At 37.3% G+C, this 23,265-nt stretch overlaps 1 protein-coding gene across 5 annotated transcripts in view; it reads left to right on the forward strand.

Annotated features, from left to right (window-relative positions):
* mypn (myopalladin) overlaps positions 1-23,265 on the forward strand; it is a 364,168-nt gene that overhangs the window by 232,355 nt on the left and 108,548 nt on the right. Inside the window, exon 1 of one of the 5 annotated variants that reach the window (XM_051923398.1) lies at positions 20,849-21,021. The exons of the other annotated variants lie outside the window; for them this stretch is intronic. The gene's annotated coding sequence lies outside the window, so the exon portion shown is untranslated. Of the gene's footprint in view, positions 1-20,848; positions 21,022-23,265 lie in introns of those variants that run through there. 5 annotated transcript variants of the gene reach the window in all.

Raw genomic sequence — 23,265 nt, forward strand, 5'->3', positions numbered from 1 at the left:
TCAGCCAACAATCTTAGAAAATATATATATATATATATTTTGGTACAGCTCATTTCACGTTAATATTTCAACCAGACCAGTAATTTTGGGTAGGCCTCAGTAGGCTGTGCCCACCCTGTTAGATTACTTTGCTCATTTAGTAATGATTTGTAATGAGAAAAATTACCAGTACTCTTTTGCATTTAAAAAACAAAGTTAAAAATCTGTATAGAAAATATACATATACATATAATGTAGCAAAGAATTCAACAGGATTTTTTTCTGATTGACCATAATTATGTGCTTTGCCTCCATTTTTTTTCATGGCTGGTAGTACCTCAGTGTTACATTAGGTGGTCATGTGTGCAAAGTTGTTAGTGTATATAGTATAGTGATAATTAAATGACAGCATCATTTTTTAAAAAATGACAATATGTATATTAGAAAACGCATTAAATCACTCCTGCAACTTTTGTTATAGGCAAGTTTGGAAAAGATAGAATAGCAAAGTGATAGGAACAGGCCTTGCACTACTAGGCTTAGCTGCAAAGGAGGTGCCAAGCAGAGATGAAAGTGCCAAGTTTGTTCACTGTGGATGCCACGTCACACCATCCTAAACCAAATTTACTGAACACATAAGGAGGGAATGGTACAAGCTGTGAGTTACCGTTTACATTTACATTACAACTATAGCAAGCACTGTGGTTTTCAAAGCACTGATGCCTTTATTGTCTGCTTGTATTTTTGTGCTGTTCTTTGGTTAAGTCAAGTTTGTCTACCGTGGACCAGTTAGTTGATTTGTTCTCTTGTTTCCATTGATATATTCTGTTGATCTATTCCATTGGTCTGTTGGTTGATATATTTAGTTGATACTGTTGATCTTGTGACCGCTTCTGCAGGGGTAGACGACCGCCCTTCAGAAACCCCCTCTTAAACAGTTTTTCAATGGGAAACAAACACTCTTATAGCTCATCTTTGCGGGATCAGCTCCTGGCTTGCCGCATGACGTCCTCCTTGTGCGGGCCTTCAAACATTTATAAGACTGAGCCTCAGCCATCCTAAGGTCTCACTCTCCTGTCTCTCTTTCCCCAGACTCGCTCTGCTCCGGCTGCTGCTTCCGAGCCGCTGTACCCCCTTGACTGTGTTCTTTTGAACAGGAGTTGGGGCCAATGTGTCAAGTTTGACAGCTGTTCCTTGTGAGGCCGGATCATCTCTGAAAGAGACTTGTGTTTGTATTTGCCAGAACAGCAATAAAGTTTCTAGTCCTTGGAAAACCTGTTGAACTCTCCTTTGCAACTTTGTGACCCAAGCTTGACAATCTATTCTGTTAGTCTATTAGTTGATATGTTCTGTAGATTCTGTTGATATATTCCATTGATTCTGTTGGTCTTTCGGGTGATATATTCCATTGATTCCATTGATCTATTCTGTTGGTCTATAAGTTGATATATTCTGTTGATTCCATTGATATATTCTGTTATTCTATTAGTTGATATATTTCATCGATTCCGTTGATCTGCTTCATTGATTCTGTTGATCTAATCCATTGCTCTATTAATTGATATATTCTGTTGATTCCATTGATGTATTGTGTTGGTCTATTAGTTGATATATTTCCATTTATTCCATTGATCTGTTCAGTTGATTCTGTTTATCTATTCCATTGATTCTGTTAATCTGTTTCATTGGTTTTTTAGGTGCTGTGTTCCATTGATTCCATTGATCTCTTCTGTTGAGTCTGTTGATCTGTTCCTCTGGTCTATTAGTTTATCTATTCCATTGATCTATTCCATTTGTCTATTAGTTCATCTGGTGGAGTGTAGTTTGTCTGGCACTGACTTCTTGTTACAAACCAACTCTTCAATTTAGTGTATCATTTTTATCTGTTTAATTTAAACTCTTTTGAAATTAATGTTTATTAAAATAGTTCACATACGTAATTATGAAGTAATTTGATTTTATTTTGGAAATTCATATTGGGGTGGCACGGTGGCGCAGTGGGTAGCGCTGCTGCCTCGCAGTTGGGAGATCTGGGGAACTGGGTTCGCTTCCCGGGTCCTCCCTGCGTGGAGTTTGCATGTTCTCCCCGTGTCTGCGTGGGTTTCCTCCAGGCGCTCCGGTTTCCTCCCACAGTCCAAAGACATGCAGGTTAGGTGGATTGGCGATTCTAAATTGGCCCTAGTGTGTGCTTGGTGTTTGTGTGTGTCCTGCGGTGGGTTGGCACCCTGCCCAGGATTGGTTCCTGCCTTGTGCCCTGTGTTGGTTGGGATTGGCTCCAGCAGACCCCCGTGACCCTGTGTTCGGATTCAGGGGGTTGGAAAATGGATGGATGGATGGAAATTCATATTGACAAATGAAGTAAAAGAGGAGTCTTCATGAGGCACATGTTAACTTTAACCAGAAATAGGCTATTTTATCATCATTTATTCAATTTATTTAAAACCGGTTACTTGTTAGACTCTAAATTACCTGTTTCAGCTACAAAGTTTACATGTATTTGTGTATTTCGGTTACATTCTCTCTCTGTCTGATTAGGGTAGTTGGAGTTCATGCACTGTTATCTTAATGACTGAATGAACCAACTTATGAAAAATGTATTGTAAAACATCTTTCCAGTTTGATTGTTAACGTAAAACAAATATTATGCAAATACGCAGTACTAATCAAGGAAATAAAAAGTCATAGAATGTTAAATGCCTGCATTTTTTTATTATCACACCATACCATACCATATTTTTAAGCTTGCATAATCCTGAGCAGGGTTGCTGGGGTACTGGATCCTATACCAGCAAGCACAGGGCACAAGGCAGGACAATCCCCTAACATCTGTAATTATTCAGGTGGTATGGTGGCATAGAGGTAAGGTGTGCTGCCTCACTGATCCATAAAATGTATTCTTGCACCTACTTGCTTTCACCTGCATGGTGGTGCATAGCAGCAAGGAGACCAGGGTTCCCGTTTTATGTCCTCCCAGCGTGGAGTTTGCATGTTTACCACGTGCCTGTGTGGGTTTCCTCTGGGTTCTCTGGTTTCCTGTCCAAGGACATGCATGTGAGGTGTATCGCCGATGCTAAATTGTCTCTAGTGTCTGTTTGTCTTGTGATGGACTGATGCCCTGTCCAGGGTTTGTTCCTGCCTTGTGCCCTATGCTAGCTGGGATAGGGTCCAGTCCTCATTGAGACCCTGGTCTGGATTAAGCAAATTAAAAATGACATGAAATTACCTACTTGTGTTCCACATGGAGTTTGTACATTCTCATTGTGTCTACATGGGTTTTACTCCTGATTCTATGGGGTTTACCTCATTTCTTCTGTAGGTTAGGTAAATTTCTGACTCTAAATTGACCATGTGAATGTGGGTGAGAGTGTCTGTATCAGCCCTGCGGTAGACTGGAAGCCTGTCCAAGAAAAACATTATCGCTGCAAACTTGACTTGGATTCAGCAGATTTGAGAATGTTATATCATGTAAAATAACTCTTCAGCTCCTCATCTAGGACAAATGTCTGCTGCAGGGGCAGGCTTCTCAGTGTCAGTAGGACAGAACATTTTGAAGACTGAGAAATGGGTATGGCTCCTCATTCTGAAAAATGAACTAACAATGAATAGTTTAAAGTACAGTCGAGTTATTTAAAGGACTGTGGGAAACTGCCACAAACTACAGCAAGATGTACTTGATGGGCTAAACGGTTTCCTCTAATTCGTGGGGCATCTTACACTCCTATAAAACCTTGACAGCTCAGATAAGAATTTCCATGGAGAGTTACTTCAGTTGCTTTACTGCAGCTTTCTTACAGCTCGATTGTCACTGAAACTCCAGGAAACAAGATGGCTACAGCTGGCATGTTGAGCTAACACTCCAGAGTGTCTTGAACTGCACAGCACCAGTGTTAGTCCATCAAATAAAATAAGGACGGTCTTAGAGAGCAAATAGCATTATTTAAAAATAACAAATCACTCCTTTATGAAGCATGTTCCATAATGAACTCATTCCCCGATTCTAGGGACTCTGGGGACCCCGGCAAAAAAACTCCATATGACCCTCCAACTTGGTAAAATACATCACCATTATTGTAGTGAAATATCTAAATTAACAAGATCAACAGGCAGAATTTAATAAACGGAAATTAGTTTATTTTATTTTTATGTGAAACTGACTAAATAAACATAATAAATAATTATGCCTAAAGTCAAATTTAAAATTCTAAATAAGTAAAATAGTAACTAAAAAACTGAATAAATGTAATGTACACATGGTAATTAAAGATAAATACAAATTGCACATCATAATATTTAAAAGAATAAATTAAAAGCGCACATAATAGAAAATTAAAAAATGGTTTGTAAAGGACTTGGCAACAGCTAAGGCAGCCATTGTGTCTCCCAGGCCCAAACACCTTCGAACTCTGTGCTCTGTTGAAATTAGAGCTAGGGCTGAAAGCCTCTCCCAGTAGTAGATCACAAGTAAAATTTAATCAGCTATAAAGATTAAAAAAAAAAAACTTCACTCACCAGGGGCAACAGTTAGCGTCTTTACAATTACTGAAAGAAACCTGATTTCTAAAATGCCATGTGAACCCCTGATTAGAGAAATCGGGTTAATGGCCTCTAAAAAACGTGATTAACAGAAATAGATTTCTCTGGGAATAATCTGATTATGTGGCCATGTTAAACTCTTCACTAGGTTACATTTAAAGATGTTGTAGTCTATGCATGTCTTTTGCACTCTGTCAGCCTGTGCATGTATTTGTTTCATGCACCCTTTCAGCAGCCATAGGTAGAGGCGAGAAATGTTTGGGTGATTGCATTATTCCATCTCCTGGCTGAAATAATCTCTCTCAGTATTTCAGAAACTGCTTAATTTATGTGATAAACTGAGTGTACAGTTCTAAACTAAACCACACAATCTTCACGAGCAGTAGGGGAACACATTAAAAGTAACCTGCGTAAAGTAGTCCAATTAATTTTTAAAGTAATGAGTAACCCACCACAATACTTATCTTACTGAAGTACAAATACCGGTGTTATTATTATCGCAGCGGCACTAGGTGCGACGCAGGAAGCACACTTACCGTGTCCTTTGCAGGGCTCAATTGCACAGCCAAAACAGAAACAACAGTGTTATGTGCATTCTGGTAACAGAAACCTATAAATAAAGTGTCAATTTGAATAAGCATATTTATAAAACACTAGAAAATTATCACAAGGGTCATGCCTGTTTTCAGATTCACGGTGGCCAATGATGACGTTTCATTCTTTTTTGTGCAGTTTAATGAGTTTTGCCAAAGGAGAACTCTAGAAGAGTATTTGCACATGTAAAGACGGATTATTGAGAAACAGGATTATTCACCTCAACCCAATTATGTGTGCACATGTAAACGCACTGAGGGATAGGAAGAGTCAGGCGGAGATGCAGTGCAATTCTAACAGACTTGGTTATTTGCACAACACAACCAAATGTCAAGTAAACTAAAACACAACACATAAACATAAAAATCAAATTGACCGATCAATTATTTTCCATCTAAATTTATTTCACCCTTGTCACTTAAGGGGCTGTCTCAGTTCCTAAACACACATTTACTCTAAGTTAACTATGTATTTTTGCTACATGAAGCTATCTGTAGTGCCGCCTGGAGCACTTAACGTGTACATTTTGCAGGGCACACAACACATTCTATAAACGTGCCCTTGGCTGGCAAAGAACAAATTCAATTTACATTTAGTGTTGACTTCATCTTTGTCTAGTTGTTATCAGTTCCTTCTGTGCCATTCACTGGTTTGTTAAACTTGCATTCAACGCCTTTGGTCCATTAGTTTCTTCTCCTAGTTGGATGTCGACTTTCATTCCACTGATGTTTTACTAATGGAATCAGTTACTTTCTCACTCCAGATAGGTTATCAGCTATTTTCCTCTGCTACTGTAAGTAACTTCATCTGTATGCATGGGCATACTTAATTCACATTACAAGTTCTCTACAACTTACCACTGTGTTTGACATGCACACTGTGATTGTTTCTGAAGTATTGTTGCAGGTGAAGTCATTCAGTTCAATCTGTGCCTTTTGCTGATTTGCTAAACTCGCATCAAAGCTTTTACTGCTGGCTTGATGAACAATTCTGGGCCACCAGTTTCTTCTCCTAATTGGATAGCGGCTTTCATTTAAAATGTAATTTTTGTTTTAGTGATGGAATCAATGGATCTTGAGCAAATAATTGATTAAACACAACAGATTTTAAATATAAGTTGGACTTTTGCCACATTCAGAAGTACTCTGATGATATGACTATTGTAGTGTGTATAAGGAATGGGCAGGAAGGTGAATATAGGGATCTGATTGGAGCTTTTAGTGACTGGAGCAATAAGAACTGCCTGGTTCTGAACACAGTGAAGACCAAGGAGATGATTGTGGATTTCCTCAGGTCTAAATTCCCCTTTCAGCCTGTTAATATCCAAGGGAAGGGCATTGAGGTGGTGCAGACTTACGAAATTTCGGTGTCCAACTTGATGACAGACTGGACCGGTCTGTGAACACGGATGTCCTCTATGAGAAGGGGCAGAGCAGGCTGTTTGTCCTCAGAAGACTCAGATCATTCAGTGTACGCAGTGAAATGCTGTCTTTGTTCTATCAGACAGTTGTTATCAATTTCCTTTTCTTTGCTGCCATTTGTTGGGGAGGCAGTATGACATGAGAACACAAATAGGCAGGACAAGCTGGTGAAGAACTCTGGCTTGGTGCTGGGCAGGACTATGGATTCACTGGAAATTGTGGTGAAAAGATATATTTGGAAGAAGGTACAGGCCATCCTTGACAACAGCAATCACACTCTCCACAACATTGTGGTGGGTCAGAGAAGTAAATATAGCTGTCACCTTCCCTCACTGTGCTGTAGAACAGAATGCTTTAGAGAATCATTTCTTCCTATTGCTGTGAGATTTTATATTGCTGTTGGCAATACTACTGATTCATGACCTGGTTACCACTTTACCATCCGACATTGAAACAATTGACCCATTTGTAGTTTTTGCTATTTAATTATTTATGCTTGTTTACCTTGCTTTTATAATCATTTTTAACAATTTTTACTGATATGTTTGAGCAATTGGATGTCTGAATTTCTCTGAAGGGATGAATAATCTATCTATCTATCTATCTATCTATCTATCTATCTATCTATCTATCTATCTATCTATCTATCTATCTATCTATCTATCTATCTATCTATCATGTAGTGCCTTACATATCTATCTATCTATCTATCTATCTATCTATCTATCTATCTATCTATCTATCTATCTATCTATCTATCTATCTATCTATCTATCTATCTATCTATCTATCTATCATATAGTGCCCTTCATATCTATCTATCTATCTATCTATCTATCTATCTATCTATCTATCTATCTATCTATCTATCTATCTATCTATCTATCTATCTATCTATCTATCTATCTATCTATCATATAGTGCCCTTCATATCTATCTATCTATCTATCTATCTATCTATCTATCTATCTATCTATCTATCTATCTATCTATCTATCTATCTATCTATCTATCTATCTATCTATCTATCTATCATATAGTGCCTTACATATCTATCTATCTATCTATCTATCTATCTATCTATCTATCTATCTATCTATCTATCTATCTATCTATCTATCTATCTATCTATCATGTAGTGCCTTACATATCTATCTATCTATCTATCTATCTATCTATCTATCTATCTATCTATCTATCTATCTATCTATCTATCTATCTATCTATCTATCATGTAGTGCCTTACATATCTATCTATCTATCTATCTATCTATCTATCTATCTATCTATCTATCTATCTATCTATCTATCTATCTATCTATCTATCTATCTATCTATCTATCTATCATATAGTGCCTTACATATCTATCTATCTATCTATCTATCTATCTATCTATCTATCTATCTATCTATCTATCTATCTATCTATCTATCTATCTATCATATAGTGCCTTACATATCTATCTATCTATCTATCTATCTATCTATCTATCTATCTATCTATCTATCTATCTATCTATCTATCTATCTATCTATCATATAGTGCCTTACATATCTATCTATCTATCTATCTATCTATCTATCTATCTATCTATCTATCTATCTATCTATCTATCTATCTATCTATCTATCATATAGTTCCTTACATATCTATCTATCTATCTATCTATCTATCTATCTATCTATCTATCTATCTATCTATCTATCTATCTATCTATCTATCTATCATGTAGTGCCTTACATATCTATCTATCTATCTATCTATCTATCTATCTATCTATCTATCTATCTATCTATCTATCTATCTATCTATCTATCATGTAGTGCCTTACATATCTATCTATCTATCTATCTATCTATCTATCTATCTATCTATCTATCTATCATATAGTGCCTTACATATCTATCTATCTATCTATCTATCTATCTATCTATCTATCTATCTATCTATCTATCTATCTATCTATCTATCTATCTATCATATAGTGCCTTACATATCTATCTATCTATCTATCTATCTATCTATCTATCTATCTATCTATCTATCTATCTATCTATCTATCTATCTATCTATCTATCTATCTATCTATCTATCTATCTATCATATAGTGCCTTACATATCTATCTATCTATCTATCTATCTATCTATCTATCTATCTATCTATCTATCTATCTATCTATCTATCTATCTATCTATCTATCTATCTATCTATCTATCTATCTATCTATCATATAGTGCCTTACATATATGTCTATCTGTCTATCTATTTACTGTTTCTATGCACACATGAAGATGAGCAGTGACCTAAAAATAGAAGTGGTACAAACTCACATGAGAGAAAGCCCTGCCTGTTGTTTCCATTCGTGCATTTTTAAAGTAGCCACTGGGTAGGAATGAATGCTGACTTGTTTGTAGAATAAGGCTGAGATTCCCTTCTCATTCTTTTTCTTTGACAGTAAACATTTCCAATAATAGATATGTAGGGAAGCACACAGACACACTTGTTGGAGATGCTGCTACACCCATGCAAGTGCCTGGGTTTGAGTTCTGGCTCTCTTACAGTTTGGAGTTTGCATGTTGATGCAGTTTATGTACAGATTGTGACTGACTGGTGTTATAGTCTAAATTCATTTGTAATTAGATTAGGTTAGATTAGATTACATACACTTTATTAATCCAAAAGGGAAATTTTGATGCAAACAGCAGGAGATACATAAAAACAGGACACATAACACAATCAATCAATGAACCAGTCAATCAATCAATCAATCAATAAAAAGGCAAATTGTATAAAAATTGCAAAATGAACTTTAAAAGCATCAACATTTAACCTGGGATGTTGGGACGAAATTGCCTGATAGCAGCAGACAGAAAAGACTCCAAGAGGTACTTCTTGATGAGAAAACTGGGTTCAATTACTGACGTATTTTACCTTTATATGTCCCTTGAACTGAACCTAAGCCACTTGAGCTGTGAGACAGCAGGACTCACCACTGTATTGCCATTCTGTCCAATACAAAGAAAGAGAGTATTTGTGATGACCCCCAGCATTTAGCCAGAGGCCAAGCATATCAAAAATGTTGACTTTATTGAAGCAAAGACAAAAGACAGAACACAAAGAACAAAATTAAACAGATTAGAAACATAACCCTGCTTCTACTCTGAAACTCCCAATCTGGCATCTATTGAGTAGAAGAACATTCCTACTTTCTCACCATTTAAAGTAGTTTTTTTTCTATCCATTTTCCTCTTTGTGCCATTATTGCCAATTGTATAAAGTTGAAACTAAAGGGGACCCTGGTGAGATCTCTTTAGACCAGCCTTAAAACCACTTCAGCTGACTTTTGCTACTGGGACATCAGGCTAGAACGCTCTCTAGTGGCTTCTGATATCATTCACCCTCGAGACTTCAGCTGACCTTAACGGACCAGGTCTCCAATGCACCTAATTAGGTGAGAGCATTAGAGGGGCCATGTGGTTGCATTGCAGGATTGTTGAGTGATTATCCTGTAGGATGAAGTTTGATATGATCCCATCTCTCTTGGTCAGGGGTCAGGTGCTGCTTGTATTGGTCAGAAAGCATTCTACCAGAGCCAGAACCGATCCTCTGTTGCCTTATCCTCTCTCTTCATAGAGGGTCATTCATTCCTGGCACTTGCCATGTCACCAGTCTTCTGACATATTGAGGTGGGTATACAGTAATTACGTTTCCACCTGCTGTTATCCTTCTGTGATATCCAGCATTAACTACAAGAAGACAAACTAAGGCTCTCACTGTCCAAGTGCCTTGTTAAATATAGTGCAATGTCCTACCTTGTGGAGTCAAACTACCAAACAGCAACTACAAATGGCGAAAGTTCCTGCAGTGGGAATTGATACAAAAGCGTCTGAGTTTCTAAAATGTCCCTGGTTCCTGAAAAAGTTCCTGTGGTGGGAAAATCCTTATAGACAAATAGAATAAATGATCAAGAAGTATAGTAGAGAGCAGAACTTTAGGGATTTTTAAATCTTGAGATCTCATGTTTTTTTTTAGAATCTAGGTGATTAGGAGGGGTGAGATAGTTAGGCTGAATGGCCTGTTCTCATCACAGTTATACTAATGTTTTACTTCTGGTTTTATGCATAACTTTTCTGTCACAAATTAAAATATATTGTAAAGTGTGTGATTGTTATTAATGTAATTACCATACAGTTTGGATGGGCATCCCGACCAGGAAAGGGATGGTTCTTTACCTGGACAGGAGGCTCGTAGTAGGCAGACAGGCATCCCAGCCAAGGGACAGAAAGGTACCAGACCTGAAAGACTGCCTAAATGGATAGATGGACAGCCCATTGGAAGAAGACGATTCCTTACCCGGGTGGGAAGCCCCAAGCAAATGGACAGGTGTCCCAACTAGACATATGTGTGACACCTTCTCTGGCTGGTATAGAAAAGGATGACAGGGAAGGACTGTCTCTGGCGAATGTTTATTTCCCCAGGACACTAGATGGGAGTGGCCCTGGAAATCAGTGCCCATTTGAAAACCAGTAAGGCATGCTGGGAAATGTAGTCCGGTAACATACTCCTGCTGAGGTCTGTGGGTGCTGCAAGAGGGCTTTGCAGGGAGTTCCACTGTCTGTGATTGGGAACGTCCATATGATCCAGAAGTACTTCAAACGGGCAAAAGCCCTGGCAATGGAAGTACTTCTGGGTATTCAATAAAAGGGACTGCACTCCCTTGTCCAGGCAAGTCAGAGCTGGGAGGAAGACGAGCAACACTCAACTGGAGGAAGGCAGTTTGGTGGAGAGAGGAGAAGTGATTGTGGAGAGATAACATGTGCTTTGTGCTGCACATTGAGGTATTGTGCAATAAATCATCCATTCATTTGAACATGGGACTGTATTGTGTCTTTGTGCTTGAGGCTGACACTATTTTACTGCTGTGTCCATGTTCATGTTCTGTCTAAACACAGTCATCATGTTCAATACACCACATAGCCATTTAGTGAAAAAGGAGAGACAGTCAACAGCAAAGTTCTCTCCAAAGACTGGTTTAGTATGAGCAAATGATTTTCTTCACGAGCAAAAAATTGCAGCTATCCTACCCATTACGTACTGTTGACTATTACGTAATATAACTGTCTATTCGTATACCAAACATATGAAATTCTTATGCATTACAGAACATACTGCATTTATTACAGTGATATGCTTGTTTAAACTATTCAGACACATACAATTTATTCATTCATCAAACTGAACAGACATACCAAATGTTACTGATTAATGAAAGTTTAAAAAAAATTGTGCTGACAACTTAAACTTGCACCTGTCTCAAAAGATGTAGTATTAGATACAACTAAATTATCAAAAATCATTCAAACTTGATTAAAACTGCTACAAATCCCAGTTCTGTATTTTCAGCAGAGTCTAAAAGCAGAGCCACATTCCAGACTTGAAAAAACGACTACCAGCCAGAAACATATTTCATTTTTAACAAATAATGTTTTCCACCCATCCATTCATTCGTGACTAAATTTGTCCAATCCACTAATGCCTAATCTGACAGCATGAGGTGCAAGGTAAAAATCTCAAGCCTGATGCGAAAAACTCAGGGCTCAAAAAAAATATGAGAAACTGAGAATGAAATTAAAATTCTGTATCGCCTATTATTGCCACCTTTAAATAAGCTAACAACAGAGAGCAAGGAAAAGAAAATGTTTAGGTTTATAGTGAACAGAGCCAGATTGGGGGCATCTCCACATTAAAGATCGAGTTGATCGCTATGTCATAATCCAGAGAACTGCACGGTTCACATAATTTTACAGGCTTTGCACGCCTGCGTTCACATTTTACACACTCCTGCTATTCTGTCTTCAAACCATGTGTGTATCATTGCAACTTTGTGTATCATTGCAAAGAAACTCAGTATGATTTTTCAGAATATTCTAAGTGTTACAAATTATTTTAACTTCATGGTGGCCTAATTTGTCCGAAACTGGTATTTCTTGGGCTTTTCTTTGATTCGATGGCTTGAACTCAGATCAGACATTGGGGCCTTCTTCTGGATTATTTGTTGAAATATTTGGTCACTGAACCCCAAGCTTTGCTTCACCATCTTTCATAAACCAGTTAATTCAAAGTGAAAAGCTGTCAACTGTGCTTGAATAACTGTAGCAATGAATGGGCATAAGAAAAACTGACAGGGGTCATTTTAATGTCAGTTTTCGCTTTGCCCCATACCCCACCATAACCTATCGTCTATGAGGGAGAAATGAAAGCTTTAGATTCATCCAAAATTTCTATTTCTGGTTTTCAACAGATCTCGACATTTTAGGGTCCTCGATAAAACATCGATATCTCAATGATGGGTGTGTGTCACAGTTTCTTGAGGACGGAGCTAAAACGGCAGGATGGAAAAATACCAAACTCGAAACTGAAGCCTGTTATGAGATGACGATGGGCTGATTCGTTTTTGAGCCAAATCGTTCAAGAGAAAGAGGCACTCTAGAGGAACCCTCAAGTACCATCATTCTGCAATTAATTATGAATTCTTCACGTCAATTGCTATCGTAATGACCTACAGTATGATTAGAAAGAACAGCATCAGAGCAGTAAAATAATTCCTGAAATGTTATACAATAGTTCGGGGCACAAAGCCCACTGATGTTCACGTCCGAATTTTTAAAGTATTCACCAACAGGCTTTAATGACAAGTTTTATTAATTACCTGAAGGATGGAAAGATTGTGTACTGAAACTTAAATATGTTTTGTGTGCCCACATATGCACACCTCAGAGGACTTATTGGTCACCAGGAGGGTGCAGGTAATTGTTTTATTTAACAACACAGAAACAATTTTTAATCTGATTTTGAGTATGTGGCTTAAAATTTCAGTTTAGGTTTAATTTATTTATTTTTTTAATTATTTTTACAAGAAGCTTTTTTGGACATTTTAGTTATAATAACATTAACTCAGACGTCTGGACGTAACACCTGGTGCTTGGGCTTTAACGGCTTTGGTTTCCCATTGTAAGCCTGAAGCCCCTGCTGTCCTGTACTTTATGTCTGTAAGCCTGCTTTACCCTTCAATGAGACCCCTATGTTGTCATCCCCAACCTCTGAGGCCAGACAAAATCTGTGTACCTTATTTATTTAAACTCAAAACAAAATCAGACAAAAGAATATTATATGAGTATAATATCAAATACAATAATCTAACTTCTACAGTATCTAATATACAGTATACTGTGTTCTGTATAAAGTCCCAACAATACAGATAAAAATAAGTAATAAAGAAAATTGATCTTACAGTTCCATATTACTGTTACAGTGATTCTGTCCATCTTTTCTGTTAATTGAATCTTTTTTTTAGCATATACTGAGAGAGGGGTTAATTTTTATTGTTAAAAAGACATCCATTTTTAGGACTATTATTATGGCAACTCTGCAATCTTTTATGCAGATGTGTTTACATAAAATACCAAAGCACCTACTACTGTTTCATGTTTGTCTGCCTGTCTGTCCACCCATCCGCCTGTCCATCCAGTTGTTCATCTGTCTTTCCATCCACTTGAAATGCCTTGACTCCCACTGGTCTAATTTCAATATAATTTGGTACGCTGAATCTTTAAGGATTTTTGGTGAGATATCTTGAATAAACTGTGCTACAAACATTCTTAAAATTTCAAAAACTTCCATTTAAAAACCAAATTTTCAAAATGTTCTGTTTTATACCAGAGAAACATTCTATGTGATCTCATCAACGGATTAGGATTGCTCTTCAGAATTTACCTCATTTTCGGTTGTAGATTATCCTCCTTTATACGTCAAATAGCTGCTCCTGACAGCAATGCAAGTTATTAAAACTCCAGCAGAGCTGCACGTGCTGTCAGGAATTTGCCATTGCTTCAGCTGCTTGTGTGCACGCTGGTGGATTTCAACATACCATCAATTTTAAATTTCCATGTGGGGTGAGGGTTCTTTCAAACATTTCATATTTAAAAAAATACGAACTACAATTAGCCATTTATCCCCCACGACCAACCACAAATAACAGCAATTCTTTATCACATATACCAATTTATTACACTAAATGATACTCTGTAATAGACTGGCATCCGTGATGGATGGTTCCTTTCCTGATGGGGAGGCCTTTTTAATGGAAGGATGTTGGTGGACCCACATCCCGACCAGATTGTTTAGTGGTACCATTACCGGTTGGGAGGCCATTATAATAAATGGTAAGGGGGAGACTGCATTCCCAGGTCCATGTGCTTCCTGAGTACACTCGGTGGTGACAACCTTCTGGAGTGCACCTCGTTCAGAGTTGCATGGGAGTAGTAATTTTGGTGGGCAGCCTGTCACAGGGGGGGTTCTGCCCAACCTGGAAGTGCTCCATGAATGCAATGTGATAACACTGGAAGTACTCCCAGGTCCAGTATAAAGGAAGCTGCTCTGCTTCATCCAGGGAGTCAGAGTCAGGACAGTAGATGTACGAAGCGCACCTGGGAAGAGTAGGGAAGGGAAGAGTCATATTGTTAGAGAAGAAGAGTGGGTAGAAGGCATTTGTGGCAATAAATCTCTTCATTGGCATCTGGAACTGTTTCTGTGCTATTGTGTCTGAGGTTTATGTGCTGCAATGTGCCCTAGTGGTTCACAATTGAGAGAGCATTTCATGACATAACGGAGCAGGTAGGGGGGTCATGATACATGTATGGTAGAGACCTTACTTAAACTATTGCCCTAGGAAGAACATACTCTTGAGGATTTATGACTTTGCACAGGTCAACTGTCCAGAATTTCTCAATGATGTGGTTCTTGTAGAGTTCTAAACTCGTTAACTGAACTCCGAAAAGTTCATTTGTTAACTTTTGTTTTTAGGCCTTGAGAATCACCCATCCATCTCTAACCCAAATGGGTTCTTAGGCTGAACCTATGCTTGTGGGCCACAGTGATTTGTGTCCTTCACGCCACTAGCCCAGATCTAACGGGAATCTACTTTCCCACATTTTGCCCCCTCAGATGAAATCCTTCACCCAAGATCATTTTCCAGTTATCGATGGAAAGTCTCTAAGCGGGACTGACCCTCTTTATGATCCACCATAGTGATGACATTAAATTTGGGAGGCTAATGAAATAAAATAAATATGTGTAAGTTTGGCATTTTTTCATTCCAGTTCCCTTAAATGAGAATTAGGATTTGACAACAGTAGTGAGAAGTCAAACGAAATGACACCTTTTATTGGCTAACTAAAAAGATTACAATATGCAAGCTTTCGAGGCAACTCAGGCAACAGAAAAATATAAGAGTCAATAAATGTAAAAAAGCAAATACTTGATTGCTGAACTTTAATTTAAAGGCTTCTTGTTTACAATCAATAATGTATAATTTTATAGCACCTTCTCATGGTGATTTTTGTACGTATACTTAATTATAACAGAAAACTACCGTACATCTTATTGTTATATTAAGGCTACTGGAAAGTCCTGCAGTACTTGTAACTATTGTGATAGTTTTACAGTGGAAGGTATGTATAATGTTGGGTTAGGCCTGCGCATTTTATAATTAAGTAACTATTTTAAACATGAAACAGACATTTCTGACGTGACTGGGATTGTTATCAGGCTGTTGTGAGTGTATTCGTTTTGCAGGATACGGTACATTTGAAATTCAGTGCTGATAGCGTGTATGTTAAAATATTGTTGTTACATTCCTTGGCATTGGCATCCTGTATCTGACGTAAAGGGTTGTACTTAGAATGGATCTGCCTTGGTTTAAATGTCATTTAACCTTCTAATTTAGAAGAAATATTGCTGTCAAATTAAAGACTTCATGTGACAGGAGAAACATCCTAGAGGTGTTAAGTGAGCGCTATGTATCTTACCTGTAGCATATTACATAAATGTTAACATTTCCGCATCATTCAGTTTGCCTTCTGAACATGACAAAGGCCAAGAATTTCAAATGCTAAATGTAAGATGTGTATTAGTTAAATGTGCATGCCTGTAATTACACTGTCTACCTCATTTAAAAATGGGCATCTCAAGATGTTCTGTTTTTGGTTGGATGTGCATAGATTTCTGTTACATTTGAATTTCAGAGAGTGAAAGAAAGATAATGGATTGACCAAGAACTCCGGAGTCAAGACCTGTGCTTACTTGAACATGTACCAGGATAGCTTATTGCACTCGGGGCAAATACAGAAACCATCTTGAATCTCTCTGACAGTAATCAGATGCCATGTTACTTACATTTTATTAATTCTTGCATTTACTTTTTTGCAACTGGTCTTTTCATTATGAAGACTTATGTCAAAATTTATCAAAACATGATCAAATTTATCTATATATATAAAATCCCTATGTGCGTCCAGGTGTCCATGTGTGGGTGTCTTCTGATGAAGTGCGCATGCGCGGGGCACGGTGCGACTCGCGATATTACTGTCAGAGAAAGTTAGAGGCGTTTTATGGAAATACAAACCAGTATTACTGCGAGAGGAAATTAAAGGTACACAATACAGTGACGCATATTACAGCCACATACAAGCCAGTATTACTTTCAGAGGAGATTAAAGGTATATTACGGACGTACAAGCCAGCGGACGTACAAGACGGTATCCTTCAATAAGGGCGCGCACAAAAAGGCGATTGCGGTCGCCCTTTTGAGGCTCGCCTTTTTGTGCGCGCCCTTATTGAACAGAGCCATACAAGACAGTATTACTGTCACATAACATTAGACACACAATACACGGCGGCAGCCCATGAAGAACGGTCAGCTCAGCAAGTAAACATCAACAAAAGAAAGGCTGAAAGAAAGAAAAATACAACCAACAAAAAGAATGAGGTCAACGTCTCTTGCCATTTAATATAGACTGTTCCTACTAATGTTTATGCACTACTGTTCTAGCGCCCGTTATTGTAACGGGCTAAATGACTAGTATCAAAATAATTATACAACTCAATACAAGTGGAGGTCTTATTTTGGGGCACCATGGTCATCTGGGCAGATCACAAATCCATTTACTAGTGCCAATGAAATCAGCATCAAGAACCAGAGGACTTGAAATCTAAACAAAACTTGGTCAAAACCAAAAGTCAGAAATCATCCAAAAATAATTGTCAGAGGGGACACTTCATTCTAGCTAACAAAAGGTCTTTCCATTGTAAACAAAGCACAATAACAGGGCATTTGGCTGCCAAAACCACCTGACCCATTAGCAGTGCATGTGGTCCTCGTACCAAACAATACATAAAATGGAGGGATGATACAATCATCATCATCATCATCATCATCATCATCATCATCATCATCATCATCATCATCATCATCATCATCACACAACATCCATACAGCAAAAAAAATATAAACATTATAAAAAATAAACTATTACAATATCAATTTCTTTCATATCAATTCTCAGGAGAGTAGTAATCATTGTTTACTCTTAAACTTTGAAGCTTCTGCCTTGCAGGTAATAAAAGTTTGTTTGTATGCAGTTTTTAATACCTTTCTTACTCCATACTTTTATTTATGCTTTTTTTTACCGTCCACATCATTTAAATGATTACTCACCTAATACACAATTTTCACATTTGAAGGTTGCATATGGCTTAATTTCATGAGACATTGTGAGAATAATGAGGAAGTCAATGATTGTGTCATAAAGTGTTTTGTCAGGATTAGAGAAGGAGCATTTTAGTGATAGATAGATAGATAGATAGATAGATAGATAGATAGATAGATAGATAGATAGATAGATAGATAGATAGATAGATAGATAGATAGATAGATAGATAGATAGATAGATCCTGTCCTGCTCTCAGTTTAAATAGCACTTTTATAATTCAAACCAAGTACATAAAATTGGTAATTGGTATAAAATGCCTCACACTACACATGCTGCTCTATTAAACAGACTGATTATTTCCATACATCTATTCATCCTGCATCTAAACTGCCATATTCTGTTCAGGGTCTATTATAGATTGATTTAAGGAGTATACTATTTATTTTGAAATGTACCCTGTCAAAGAGCAAACTGTGACTGATTCTGAGTAAACTAACTAATTAAGTGATTTTGTTAATCACTTTTTTATTTGCCCTGTCACAGTTTTCACTGTAAATGACACTTCATATGACTGATTCAATAGGTGACAGTGTTGTGTAATACGCTTTCTAATAAGGTCCTCTTTAAGGGGGTTTGCACTATTCCAAGACTATTTTGGACATTTTAATTAAACAGCAGTATCAATAATGAAATTATGATAATTGTCACAATGACAGATATTAAATGGTACACATTTATTAAATGAAGATGTTATGTTACTGCTTACGAAAGGTGCGATATAAAATAGATTAACTGATAATATTGACTGCTTTGTAAAAAGCTCAATTTGGAAGGTACCTGTCTGATCAAGTTCTTAAGTACATTTTGAAAGTGCTTACCCTTAGCAGTGCTCTCTGAAATGAAGATTGACTGATTTAGTGATTAATCAGTCCCTTCATTTTAAAAGGGAGTCTCGATTATGTAAACACACAGTAACTGACTTGTTCTTTATTTCAGCATGCAGAGTATATTTTTAAATTTTCAAACCTTTTGACTTGCATTTTAGCCGTGTTTTTCTATTGTGTGTCGGAGTCAAAGCAGAATGCAAGCATACCATCTGTTATGGAAATATTGCTTTGCTGCAGTGAAAAAGGAAAAAGAATGTTAACGTAAACAGGTAACTGGGGACGGTTTACAGTGCCGGCATTTAAATATAAGCAGAGGTGGTTGCCAATAGATCTGCAAATTGGTTTCTCGTCCTGGTGGCCAAGGCATCGCTCTAAACATATATAAACAGAGCAGAGCCCTAACCATAACACAGGCTTTTTAGTTTTGGAGGTAAAATGAGCAGTTCTCATTAACTCTTAGCAGCTCACAGAGACCCATGGGTTTTTATATTACTGACTCAGAATCATCCCACGGAGCCGGCATGCTGTTTCTGGCCAGGAGGCTTTTCAACCCCAGTATAGCTCATCAGTTCTCATTCGCCTAATGTTTCCAAACTAGCACTGAGCACAAGGCTCTCCAAGTAGCTCTTCTCAGCTTCACTACTCAATCCCTTATTCCAATTCTTGGTGTGAAGAGTTGTTCGTTCTATCTATCTATCTATCTATCTATCTATCTATCTATCTATCTATCTATCTATCTATCTATCTATCTATCTATCTATCTATCTATCTATCTATCTATCTATCTATCTATCTATCTATCTATCTATCTATCTATCTATCTATCTATCTATCTATCTATCTATCCTTTGTACTGCATACTACATTTTCATATAAGTTTCAGTCTTTGGTTCTTCTGTTGCGATTCTGCTGAACTTGGGGGTTGCAGGTGAGGAGGTTCACTTGGCTGCTAAGGAACTGCCTGGCGTTTTACAGGAGAAGGGTCCAACCCACGCTGCCCAGATTAGAACTACGTATGTACACACGTGTGGAGAAGTGACAACCAGCAAGGGATATTAGAAAAACAATTGGTGTTTTCGTTGTCCTGGAAGTCAGGCTTACAGTGATGCAGACTAAAGATGAGGTTTTGTGGATGACAGACAATCTGACTGTCCACTAAGATGCCTGCTGCCTTTTATAATGTTTTTATTTCATCAGGCCAGGATATACTGAAAGTCACTACTAGTTCAAAGTATAGTTCAATATGGTTACCAAGGTCAGCGCAGGCTCCTTTTTATGTAATGACACAATCTTGGCCAGCTGCTTGTCCTTAGGAATTCAGCCAGTTTGCATTGACGTCTGAAAAATACTTCTTAAGAGTTTGTGTATATAATCAGTACTTTACATGAAGACTTACATTCTGAGTATTTTCCAGTTCTGGTGATGTATTTATTTCACCTTTAGGGGCACATTGCTTTTTACAGTCTCTAGCTTTTTGATTTTAATATTCTCAATGGCTTACATGACAGGTGAAAACTCTAGTTAAACGCTAATTAAGTGACTTTAAAAAGCATTCAGTCCGCTTTGGTTCAGATCTAAATAGCTGACAATCGCTGGCTTTAACACGTCAAGTCCGAATAATCTTTTAGAATGGACAGAAGTGTCAGCCTCCTAGGGTAAAGCAGGGCCGCTAGACGAGCTACAATTTCAGATTATGAAAAAGGCGTGCATTCTGACACTGTAATTACTATGCATAGTTGTATACATTCTTTATATAACAGACAGGTTACCACGAGATTCAGTAGCTGAGAAGTTAGACTGCTACTGCGGCAGTGCCTCTCGTTTCAAATCATTAGTGCTATTATTCTGGAGTGGGGGTTCTCATTGTAGATAGTAAGCTCTTAATTTGAAAAGCACTCCATACCTCGGTGTAGTCGAGCGCCGCACAAGCCAGTCTCGGAGAAAACGGAGGAAGCGTAGCGCCTCGCTTGGTTCTCGTCGGTGGCACTGTGCTGCATGGATCGGAGGGAATTCGGCGCACTTCGCTTCTGCGGTCTTTATGATCCACTTTACTAACGTAAGTTCTCCTTTAACATCGGACGAAATTAATGGCGAGATAGTATGTGCACTTTAGGAACTGTCACGTAACAGATTGTAAAGAAGAAGATAAGGCATAAAAGTGATGACCATTTTAAAGCAGTGTCTATATTCTGAATAAATAACTGTACAGAAGATTGCTCAGTATATCCATACTATTTAAACAGACATCAAGATTACTAATGTAGGAACATAATTTAACATGCCAACTATTCTATCTCTCATTATTGGCGTTTGCAGCATGCCAACACATTTTCTGTCACAGTGCACGAACTATTCTGTAACAAATTATTAAAGGGCAAAAGTAGGCAGAGAGAACAATATTAAGGAATTGTCTACGTTTTATGGTTAAACAATTATTAGTAAAAACTGATCTATGTAATTAATCTATACTACATAGAAATTGAAACAACTGCATTACAGCGAGAGTGTTTGAAAATGTGGACATTTTCTGTCACCAAAACTTTAATAATCCACCGAATTTTAAATATGTTTAAGACAAACATGGATGGCACAGGTGTTAGCACTTATGGCACAGTGTTCAAGAGGAGTGTGTTTAATTCTCATCCAGGCTGAAGTTTCATTTCAAGATTATTGTCATGTGCACGTTGTAGTCTTTGTGGAGGGAGATGTTTGAAGAATCCCAATTGTGAAGAAAAAAACATCAATCAAATCTCAACTGTGAAGAAAAAAAATCAATATAAAATATATCTTAAATGTTCTGTAGATATGTCTGTGTCCAATAACTAGCTCAGTGCCACCGTGAATTATTAGGGAGTTTGTTATACATAAGCCTGAAACAAAGTATATTAGTCTAGATTTCTCTGGTTACATAATAACATCATATTTTGATAATAATGACACAGATTTTTTTAACTGTAGCACCAGGCAGGGAGAACAAGGGGTAACTTCGGACGTTTTCTGTCTGATTATGTTCTGTACCTCATGCAGACATTCACAACATTGTCAGATATGCAGCACAGAGTTGTGTACAGTATCTTTGTTAAATACGCCTTATGTAAAAGTTACATACAGATAGAGATGGATTTACCTACTCCGCCTCAAAATACTATCTACTATAGCTGTCTCGTAGTATTTTTATTATCTCTTTGTATATCTGATATATAGTGCCTTTCTTATCTATCTGATCTGGCAAATTGAGTTGGTCTTGGAGGTTCCTCCTTCATTCTCTGTCTCCCTCTTTCTTTTTATGTGTCACATCATTCAGTTCTCTCATGTCTCTGCCCCCCTTCATTGTCTCACATAAATATATTCCTTTTGACAAAAGCTACACTCTTTATATATGTATAGTGAATATATAGACAGGGTATATGTGGATATATATACAGTATGTGTGTTTGTGTATCAGCAATCTTTCTGTAGCTTTGTGCTGAAGTGCTGGGATTTTTCAATTTCAAGAAAATAATTCTCTAAATACTTTGGTATAGTTATTTGTTTACTCACATTCTATCTATCTATCTATCTATCTATCTATCTATCTATCTATCTATCTATCTATCTATCTATCTATCTATCTATCTATCTATCTATCTATCTATCTATCTATCTATCTATCTAAAGTGATATGTATAACTAAAATATGTACAGAAATCTACCGTATAAATTATCCTTTAACAACCTCAGATACGAGTAAACCTGCTATAATTAGACGTCATGTCAGAGAATCCTCTGGATCTTAGATTTTCCACCGGATAGCCGCTGTATTACAGTCATGAACAGAAACCTTTCAAAAATTTTGGATGCCAGCTGTGAGGCACTTTTGAATGATCTTAATTGGCATTATGATCGTCCGTAATATGAGCTAAGATTAAGTGTGTCCAGTTGGGTGAATTATAAACTGGAAGAAGGGCAGCAAGAGAACAATAGATGCTTGAAACGGCCATATGACAGTGAGCCTATGTACAAGTTCATATAAGGTATGTCATTGGGATAATAGAAATATTTTTCATTTTAAGAGTGACTTCTTTAGAGAGTTATCACAATATGCAAGTGTTTGTAAATGTCTACAAAATAATACAGTAACTGGGTATTTACTCTGCTGCATCAGAGCCATCTCTTATCACTGTGGAATGTATAAAGATTAATGCTGGGAAAGATTATGTAGCAATAAAGTTCATTTACTTCCTTCTTAACATTTACATTGTAATATTTCATTAATATTTTATTTCACTGTTAGATTTGTTAAGATAACAAATCTCCAGCT

Source organism: Erpetoichthys calabaricus, chromosome 2, assembly GCF_900747795.2.
Source record: "Erpetoichthys calabaricus chromosome 2, fErpCal1.3, whole genome shotgun sequence".
Classification (NCBI taxonomy): Eukaryota; Metazoa; Chordata; class Cladistia; order Polypteriformes; family Polypteridae; genus Erpetoichthys; species Erpetoichthys calabaricus.